We start from the raw sequence: 10,225 nt of genomic DNA on the forward strand, positions 1-10,225 counted from the left end.
TTACCTGCGTTATTGTAAGTCTCGAGCAACTTTCTTTTGTTCAGAAGTAATTAAAAGAGAACAACAAGAGCAAAACCAAGTTAATTACAAGTTCATGAGAGTTTGGCTCTTTATATATCTGACTCCTTCAGTATAGATCTGGAAAAAGATTCTGCTCACATTCAAACCTGTATGATTAAGTTGAATTAATGTCACTTAACCCAAGTCCTGGTTTTCTCCATTTCTTTTCATTAGGAGTAACTTACTGAGCTAATGTTGGATAGTCACATCTGAAAAGATGAGCTCTGATGAAATGCCTTATCTTAAGAAAGAAGTAAGTACAGTCCTTTTATTCTATTAATTGGTCAGAAGCCTTGGCCCACATAAAATCCTATAGAAGCAGAACGATGATTGAAAATCATTGATTTTAATCTGTAGATACTAAAAGCATGGCAACTGCTTGATTAACAAGGGTAAGGATTTTCACTAAAAACAACACACTTATCCTGACACATGTATTTCTGTAGAATTCTAGTTATGATACACTTAATCTTTCTGACACAAATAATTTAAAAAAAATTCTTTGCTTGACAGAGGTTTATATATTTAACCAGGCTTAAAGCATTTGGTAGCTATAGCTCCTCTGCCTTTTGTTGGTGTAGCTGTTTACTCCAGGAGTATGGCATTTAAAGCACATTTAATGGGGAAAAAAGATTTTTATCATCCACTTTCCATTAAAACAAATGACTCTGCAGGAAAGGCAAAAAAGCGGATTGCTTCTTTATAAGTGTGTTGTTAAGCAATAAGAGGAGCATTTGGAGGTACTATTAATAGTTTATTTCTACTGCCGAAGTGCTGTGTACATGACAAAAATAATTAGGGACAAGTTATTTCACATTTGCTAGCTTAATTAAAAAAGCATTTTGGAAATGGCTGTTGCATATTGCTCTATATCTGTACTGAGAAGAAGTTTTCTTTGTGCCTAATTCACAGCTGCTTGATTCCGTGCTTATTCCATCGGTACACATGGAGGAAAGAGCAAGGGCTCTGGAAAACATTACAGGCTGTTTTCCACCACATTTTCCAGGTGGAGTATGATCAAAAGTAACTCATTTCAGGGAGAAATAAAAAAAGTAAGCTCTTTTTCAGAATTTTTTCTGATCCCAAACCACTGCATTACAAGTACAAGGCTCACTGTAGGAATGTCAATCTGGGGAGGGGAATTCTGCACAAGGATGGTGCCCATTGAGGCTCTGAGCGGGCTGAGTGCCCTCTGGGACAGTGTAACACTCATCTATAGGACAGCCCCAAGTTTATACAGCTTTTTGCATGGAAAAGAGCATGTAACTTACCTGACACAATGAGTTTTGTACCGGAGCCAAATAGCTTGTTGTAATAGCCACTCACAGTGAATAAAGTCTTTGCAATAATAGTGCAGCTCTGTTATCTTTATATAGGTAAACAGTATTCTTTAAACAAAATCAGATTTTCTGTATAATCAAAAAAGTGCAGTTTTTTGAGGACACATGTTGTTAAATGGGCAGGATTCACCTAAACTAATTTTAGTCTTCTGGAAGCTTAGATGGTGCAGACTGAGCACCTTGGCTCTGACTCTGCTTTCTGGAAAGAGGCAGCACCAGCAGAAAAATCTGTTTAATCAGATATTGGTCAAGTAATTTGTTCCTTATACACCCCATAAACTCAGACCTATAATTGGTGAACGTTATGTGGAGATCTGAGCAGCACAAAACCTCCAACCAATATTTTTATTGTCAGGAACATGAAGCAAACCCCTCATGGATTGGAACTGAACCTCCCACTAATCACATACGTTATTTTCAGATGGTCAAAATTAGGTAACCTGCTTTTATCTCAAGATTTTAATTGAGCCAAATCACAGGCAAGTATCAAAGCACTTGAAGTTTACTCGAAGCAAAATAATTCTGACAAGTATGTCAAAGCATTGTAAGTTTGGCATTCTTCCTTAATAATAGTAACTACTGGTAATAAGCAGTTTCTACATAGGCTAGGAAGAGGGAGTACCCTTTCAACTATGCATATCTTCAGAAGTTCTGGGCATATCTCAGAAAACCCCTTTGATTTGGTATAGTCAGACATAGTCTTGAAGGAAAATATTTTGCTTTTCAAAGCATTTGAAGTAACCCAAAGGTTTGACACTTTTCTTTCAGAATGAGTTAGAAATATCACAAAGGTTGAACATGCACATTTAAAGACAAAACCATCTTTCAGTTCTCTGAATGTTATCTTTGCCATATTTAAATTAATCTTTAAAAATAAAATAATAAAGAGGTTAGTTATACATCAGTGCTGCAATAACATATGGAAATGCTGTTTAGGAGGAAAATTCTTTGAAGCATTCAGTAGGTTTAAAACTAATGGGAGATAAAACAGCGGAGCACTTCATGTAGTCAGTATCTAACTGTATTGAAGATAGTTCAGAGTATTTAAGTTTTACATTTCGTACTTACTTGAAACAATAAGCTTAGTTCCACTTCCAAATATCTTGGTATCAGCATTCCACAGTATTACAATGCTTAGCAATATCACCTTCACTGCACTTTTCTTGCATAAGCTACAGAAAAAATCTCTCTGATTTAGAGGCTGGTGATAGTCTGGTCCATTGTAATAGCTGAATTTTAAATGTTGACCAAGGTACCGTTTTTAGAAATACTTTGAGCAGTGAGTAAAAAGTTCAGGATTTTGAACAGAACTTTCTGAGAAGAAAACAGTGCTGTGCTTATTTTAGAACTACATTCTAATATTTTTTAGTTCTAGGATTTTTTTAACAGAGATCTGCTGCCTCTAATCTGCTAAGTTTTCTCTGAAATAACCTCTTTTTGCTGTTTTAAGAAGAAATGTGGTTACATTATGATTCACAAAGGAAATTAAGAAAGTTTACTAGTTATTTGTTGACTTAAATACAGAGGTAAACAATATTTTCTTCTTAAGTGTCCTATCTTGTGAATTACTTATTGTGTGAAAGTACCTTAACTGAAGTTAAGGTACTCATATTTTGAATCCCATATTTTAAATGCAAAGTCTGTATTCTAAACAAAAATTACTGAGGCCCATAACTAAGTTCATGCCTTTGGTAAGTGGCTGTGTCATAATCTTTTTGGCAAAAGCAGTTGAGTCTACACAGACACAGTTTCATTGCAAATTGCAGCAGAGAACATTTTTGGTCTGAGGCATGGACAACATTTTAAATTTTTCTGGAACTCTCCTCTGCTTTTTATGATTTGACTTATAGCCAGCTTGGTAAGTTTGTGTGTTTTCTGAGCAACTTACTGTAGGTATTGCTATCTGCTTTATACTAAAACCAGCATTAATCCCAGTGACTGCATAGCTCCACCACAATTAAGAATAATACCAATGAAAAAGCAAACTATTTGCTTTCAGTAGGGCCAGGAACTAGAAATTTATTACATTCAAGGCAATATTCCTTCTCACTCAACTAAGACTGAATCATCTCTATCAATAAGAAACTTTTTGCGTTTCTTACCTTTCTGAGACTCAGCTTTCAAGAAGTTCACTTTTCTTTCACAGAACAGGAATGAATGCATCCCAATATTTAAATTTTTACCTCTCCTCATTTTTCCATTCCCACATCCTAGTAATTGATCTAGAGGCGATCTCTGTATTCACAAGGTCGATATATTTATTGCACATCAATCCACCCAACTGGGGCAGCACACACAGTTCAAAAATTAAAGAACATTTATCTGGCAGAAATTAATTTTCCTATAGTCTTTCATACTTAATTATCTGAGAAACCTGAATGACTTTGTGAAAATTAGATCAATAATAGTAGTACTTACTAGAGACAATTAGCTTAGTTCCTCCGCCGAAGTATTTGATCCAGGCTCTCCACACCGTGTTTTGACTTTGCAATAAGCTAGTGTGCTCTCTTGCTATGCCATTGCTGAAGAAAATCCAATTTTATTGCCAGTTAGCACTGGGAGACTGAGTGAAAGCCTGGCCCTTGGCTCCTTGGAGGATGTCAGGAATTTCAGACTCACACCTGGTTGTTCAGCTGATATCTAATGTCCTTCAGAGCAAATCTCTTCCCTAAATTGTTGCGGATTCGCTAGTTAATGCCTCCACTTAACGGCTAAGAATTAGGAGAAGGATTCTATTCAGTTTTAGACACACAAACAAATGCACAGGGTTGTGCATGTTAAAAATCACATACCTTCAGGCGATGATCTTGCTTTTTCCCAAAGAGGTGCACCTGTCTCACCTGCGATTAAGTGACATCAAGTACTACTGACATGGAGTTCATTTTCAGTTGTCTTAACACAATTCAGGAGACGGGAAGAAGGAACCATAAGCCAGCACCATAAGCATTGCAAATGTGTCTGCGTGCCACAGGTTGCATTTTCTGCCCCCAGTATGCGGTTTTTGTCAGCCCACCTCCTGGAATCACTCCAACAGCAGCTCACTGGCAGCTTTTTGTACACTAGCTGGTGGGAGAAGGAGGATTTTCCTTTGCGCACAGATTTCTTATAAAACAGCCCAAGATAACATCAGAGGAGTTACCACTGCTGCCAATCAAACAGCCTACATGCTTAGTTTGCCTTTTAAAAGAAACTGAATTTGAGTGCTTCTGGGATCTCATGTGACATATCAACTGAAGAAAAAAAGTTAAGAAATTACATTTGTGGCCAGAGGGAGGAACCAGGCTGAGGGTGAGGGTCTTTCAGCTGAGGTAGGTGTAACAAAAGCAATCATCTACTCTGAAGGCTCCTGTAATCGCAAAACAGAGCAATGGCAGGAGTGGTGTAGACAGAGGATGATGCTGACTGCTGCTTTCCCTGCCATGTCCTTGGACACACAGCAAAGGAGACCACCACCATCTCACCTGCCACTGCTGGGACTGTTGGATTAAGGTCACGACAGTGCGTATCTGAGAATTCCCCTTTAGAATGTAGTTATAAAATAAGCAACAGAGTGAAACACTGCATATTGCAGACAGCTTGTCTCCTCTGTGATCTGGGCTTGCTAGTATGAGGAAACCAAAACTGATGTATATCCATTTGGAGACCAAATACACCCTTCATCAAGAAAGAAAAGCTGCTAAGCAAGCACATACTTGGCTAAAGGCAGAAGCAAAAATTATTCCTTTAAGGTTCTTCTGTGAAATTCTTGCTGTGCCCTGGGCCATATACTAACTCAGGACAAACTTGAAATAAGACCATCAAACTTGATAGTTTCAGCAAATCTCCTTCCTTCAAAAAAAAAACCTCTTTATATATATTTTTTTTTTTTTTTACCTTTACATGAAGTGAAAGAAAAGGATGGTTATAAGCAGCACATCATCAGCTGTGGTAGATAAGAGAATGTAAATCTCTGCTTTAAATTGGGGCATGTGGGATTTTCTGGTATCCAGATTAGGTAAACAATATTTCCAGGGACTAACTGTTGCTTACACATAGAGCTACAGTGGGGAACATGGAGAGCTTTTTCTTAGATATGCTAGGTGGTGGGAAGCATATTGTTCCCACCACCAAGGTGGTTTCTTCAGCATTTAATCTTTCTTTCACTGCCTTCTTTTGCCTAGGAGAGAACAGTGGCTGGACTAGGAGGTCAGTGTAATGTTTGCTGACCTGAAGGGCCACCAGAATTCTGCCATGGCTGTGCAAACAGAATGGAAGGAGCAAATGAGTTTCCAGTATTTATGTGCTAATTCTTATGGCAGTGAAGACTTCCTTTCTCCTTAAAATAGCAGACGTATATTTGAACACCAGAGTCCTATTGACAACCCAGAGTTTGAAAAGGACAGATGTGCAGGGTTAGCTGCTCTTTTTGGGTAGCAGAAAAAGATTTGGCCTTTCTGCAGCTGAAACGAGGTGGAGTGAGCAGATCAGGGGAATGGCACAGTTACAGCCCTGTGGTTCAGATGTTGAGGGAGGGTTTTCTTTTTGCCTTGATGGTCTTTGAATATGTATCGCAGTGAGTATCCCAGTAGGCACAGTAATAAGTTGCAGCATCATTTGGAATGACATCTTTTATTGTAAGAACATACTGGTTCTGGTCAGAAACCTTTCGAACCAAGTACTTGTTTGCTTGAAAGCCAGTATCAACCGTAGCTTTCCCTGCTGAAAAGAACAGTAGCCTCTCTGGGGCTTTGCCTTCTTTCTGTTGATACCAGTGTATGATGCCATCAAAATTCCCCCCTAACGCTTGAATTTCACATATCATCCGTGCACTTTTTTGGAACTTAGTAACAGATATAGGGGTCTGTATGGGAACTTCTTGTGCAAATCCACCTAGGAAAGGGAAAAGGAGCAAGGATGTCATTAGCTGGAATTCAGGGATTTGGGAAGAGGCCTGTCAGCACAGGCATGGGTGCCTGTGAAGAAAGGTAAGAAAAGACAGAAGGACTTACAAGACCAAGCAGCTGTGGCCAGAAGCGCTGCCAGCAGCAGCATGTTTGCGTGAAACGCTCTGCTGCTGTTGAGAGTCAGAGGATGATGGAAGGGACGTCTGATGAGGACAATGTTGTGTGAGAGGAGGATGAGACTCTTTAGAGCGGTCCTCAGCGATGGGTCTTCAGTGCACACACAGATGGGGTGAAAACTCTCTCCAGAATGGGAAAGGCTAAAATTGGTGAGAGGTTGTTGTCCAGTCTACTTTTCAGATAAATATGAGAAATTGTGGTAAATCCTAGGGTGGTCCTTGAAAACTCCAGCCAGAGGCACTGAGGAAGGTTTGCAAGTGACAGCAGCTCCAGCTGCGTATTGTGCGGTGCAGGTTTCAGCCTGGAGATCACCCGAGGTGTTCTGTGTCTACGTGCTGTCACCCAGAAGGGGGGTGAGGAGAGGCACACAGTGCCCATGCAGGGAGGAGGCGTTCCCCAGTCCCATTGGAGACCTCGTTTTGCTGCTTCAGCTCAGTCACTCAGCTGTGGCATGCCAAAGTGCCCGCGGTACCCCTGTGCTGGCGCTGCCCTCCACCAGAGCACTGGAGGCACCAGCCTGCAGCAACCAGGGCAGCTGCACTGTGGGGATTTGACTCTGCTTTGGTTTCAAGCGTGGGAGGAAATGTACAACCACAGGATTTCATTTTCGAGGCTCAGATGAGATGCAAACACTTCTTGGAAAGGAAGACTGGAAAACAAGAGCGAGCTTGGGGAGAGCTGCTGTCTGCAGCCATCGCAGAGGGACATCTCCGTGAGTGGGGCTGGTGCTGTGAAGTGCTGCCCCGTGCCTGGGCTGCAGCTCACTGGGCAGGAGGGAGAGGAGCTGCTTCAGCCTCCCTTCTGCTGGCAGTTGGCCACATGCAGCAAGCATGTGTTGCTGACCAGCCTGGAGAGATGTCCGATGGCACAGGCTCCAGGCAGATGCAGACAAGAAGAGACACCTGCTTCAGTGTGGAGAAAGTGAAAATAATCGTTCCTCTCCCAGTAAATAACCATGGGAAGCTCCGTTATTTTTCTCTCATGCCACCTTGAGGATGATGAGAAAGAAAACGTCTTAAGGACCAGAAGACACATCAAAGTGACTAGGTGGTGAGTGACAACAAAGTGACGAGGAAGAGAGAAATATGAGACAGACTTTGAGGTGAAGGGAGAGAGGTGCAAGGAAAAGGTCACTCATCCCAGCAGCATCCCATGACAGTCTCCTGCATGAGCACCTAGGGTTAATCAGAGTGAAAACTGTGTTGGCAGCTGTATCTTCAGGAGCTGAAATCAAGTCCCTGTTGTCAAAAACTACCAGGGCATGTATGAAATGGTAGCAGCACATTGCTGTTCTTCTGATCACACAGCAGATATGTGTCAGGCACCTGGTCCCAGATGAAGCATAGAGCAATACAGTAGTCTCACACAATTAAATGTCTGAATTACAGACACTGTCTGGGTTTTGTATGGTAGCTTTCTAATGCAGTCTCCCAGTAGGAATAATTACAGATCAAACTTGATGGTGTCTATGCCTAGGGGACACGTGCAGTGGCCAAGGACTTCTTCAGTAGTATCCCTTTCCAGCTTCACATAATCACCAAATAGACTTGATAGTGAAGAAATGGCCAACATGCACTTTCCAGAGAGCTTCATTATCTATAGTTATCTAAAGAGATTCCCCTTTGCAAATCCATGCTTACTAATCCTCATCAGTTTCTTCAGTAGGAGATTAAGTACTGAAGCTCAGATGGAGGATGGAATGCACTGAGGAGAGGAAATTATACTCTTGGGTTGCTTGAAAAATACCAATGGAGATGGGGTTGTGATACCATTGCCAGAAAAGTGCCAATACAAAGTGTGGGAAAAGTACCTTCTAGAAGTGCAACCTTAACTTCAAAACAACTGTTTATAATGTCACTGTGTATCACAGGGAATGCAGAGCTGCTGGCCCTTCAAACAGCATTTGGTTGGTTTCCTGTCTAAATGGCAAAATAATCAGAAGCGAAGGCTTCTTGTGACTGGAAAATGTTTGCATGTTTCTGAGTGGGGTAAAAAAAAAAATATAATGTGAGTTTATTTTAAAAAACTACAAAAAGCAGCCAGAACAACAGCAGGGCTACACTGGCTCATGACTTAATCATCAGTGATCTTGGAGGTATCCACATTAGAAGTATGCAAACAGCACAAAAGGAACCGGTGACTTGCCAGTATTTATGTGCTAATTCTTAAGGTAGCGAAGATTTCATTTGTCCTTAAAGTAGGGTTAGTTGCTCTTTTTGGGTAGCAGAAAAAGGTTTGGCCTTTCTGCAGCTGAAACCAGATGGAGTGAGAAGATCAGGGCAGTGTCAGAGTTACAGCCCTGTGGTTCAGATGTTGAGGGAAGGTGTGTTTGGTTTGTTGGGTTTTCTTTTTGCCTTGACAACCTTTGAATGTATATCACAGTGAGTATCCCAGTAGGCACAGTAGTAAGTAGCAGCATCATCTGGAACAACATCTTTTATTGTAAGAACACACCGGTTGTGGCCAGAAACCTTTTCAACCATGTACCTGTTTGCTTGAAAGCCAGTATCAACCGTAGCTTTCCCTGCTGAAAAGAACAGTAGCCTCTCTGGGGCTTTGCCTTCTTTCTGTTGATACCAGTGTATGACGCTGCCATCAAAATTCCCCCCTAACGCTTGAATTTCACATGTCATCCGTGCACTTTTTTTGAACTTAGTAATGGATATAGGGGTCTGTATGGGAATTTCTTGTGCAAGTCCACCTGTGAAAGGGAAAAGGAGCAATGATGTCATTAGCTGGAATTCAGGGATTTGGGAAGAGGCCTGTCAGCACAGGCATGGGTGCCTGTGAAGAAAGGTAAGAAAAGACAGAAGGACTTACAAGACCAAGCAGCTGTGGCCAGAAGCGCTGCCAGCAGCAGCATGTTTGCGTGAAACGCTCTGCTGCTGTTGAGAGTCAGAGGATGATGGAAGAGACGTCTGATGAGGACAATGTTGTGTGGGAGGAGGATGAGACTCTTTAGAGCGGTCCTCAGCGATGGGTCCTCACTGCACACACAGATGGGTTGATCTGCAGAAAACTCTCTCCAGAATGGGAAAGGCTAAAATTGGTGAGAGGTTGTAGTCCAGTCTGCTTTTCAGATAAATATGAGTCACCCTGGTAAATGCCAGGGTTGTCCTTGAAAACTCCAGCCAGAGGCACTGAGAAAGGTTTGCATGCGACAGCAGCTCCAGGTGTGTATTGTGCGGTGAAGGTTTCAGTCTGGAGATCACCCGAAGTGTTCTGTGTCTACGTGCTGTCACCCAGAAGGGGGGTGAGGAGAGGCACACAGTGCCCATGTGGGGAGGAGGCGTTCCCCAGTCCCATTGGAGACCTCGTTTTGCTGCTTCAGCTCAGTCACTCAGCTGTGGCATGCCAAAGTGCCCGCGGTACTCCTGTGCTGGCACTGCCCTCCACCACAGCACTGGAGGCACCAGCCTGCAGCAACCAGGGCAGCTGCACTGCAGGAATGTGACTCCACTTTGGTTTCAAGTGTCTGGGGAAATGTACGACCACAGGATTTCGGTTTCGAACTGCAGATGAGATGCAAACACTTCTTGGAAAGGAAGACTGGAAAACAAAAGCAAGCTTGGGGAGAGCTGCTGTCTGTAGCCACCACAGAGGGACATCGTTGTTGGCTGCTCCGTCTTCTGTGTTAGGCAGCTGCTGTCACCTCACTCCAGAAACCTCCTAGACTGCTTGTGTGGAGTCTTCACATCCCAGGACATGAGGAAAGAAGGCAAGCTGACTGCAGGCAGCGTCTGAGGTCACATGTACTACAACCGG

This window comes from Nesoenas mayeri, assembly GCF_963082525.1.
Source record: "Nesoenas mayeri genome assembly, chromosome: 2".
Classification (NCBI taxonomy): Eukaryota; Metazoa; Chordata; class Aves; order Columbiformes; family Columbidae; genus Nesoenas; species Nesoenas mayeri.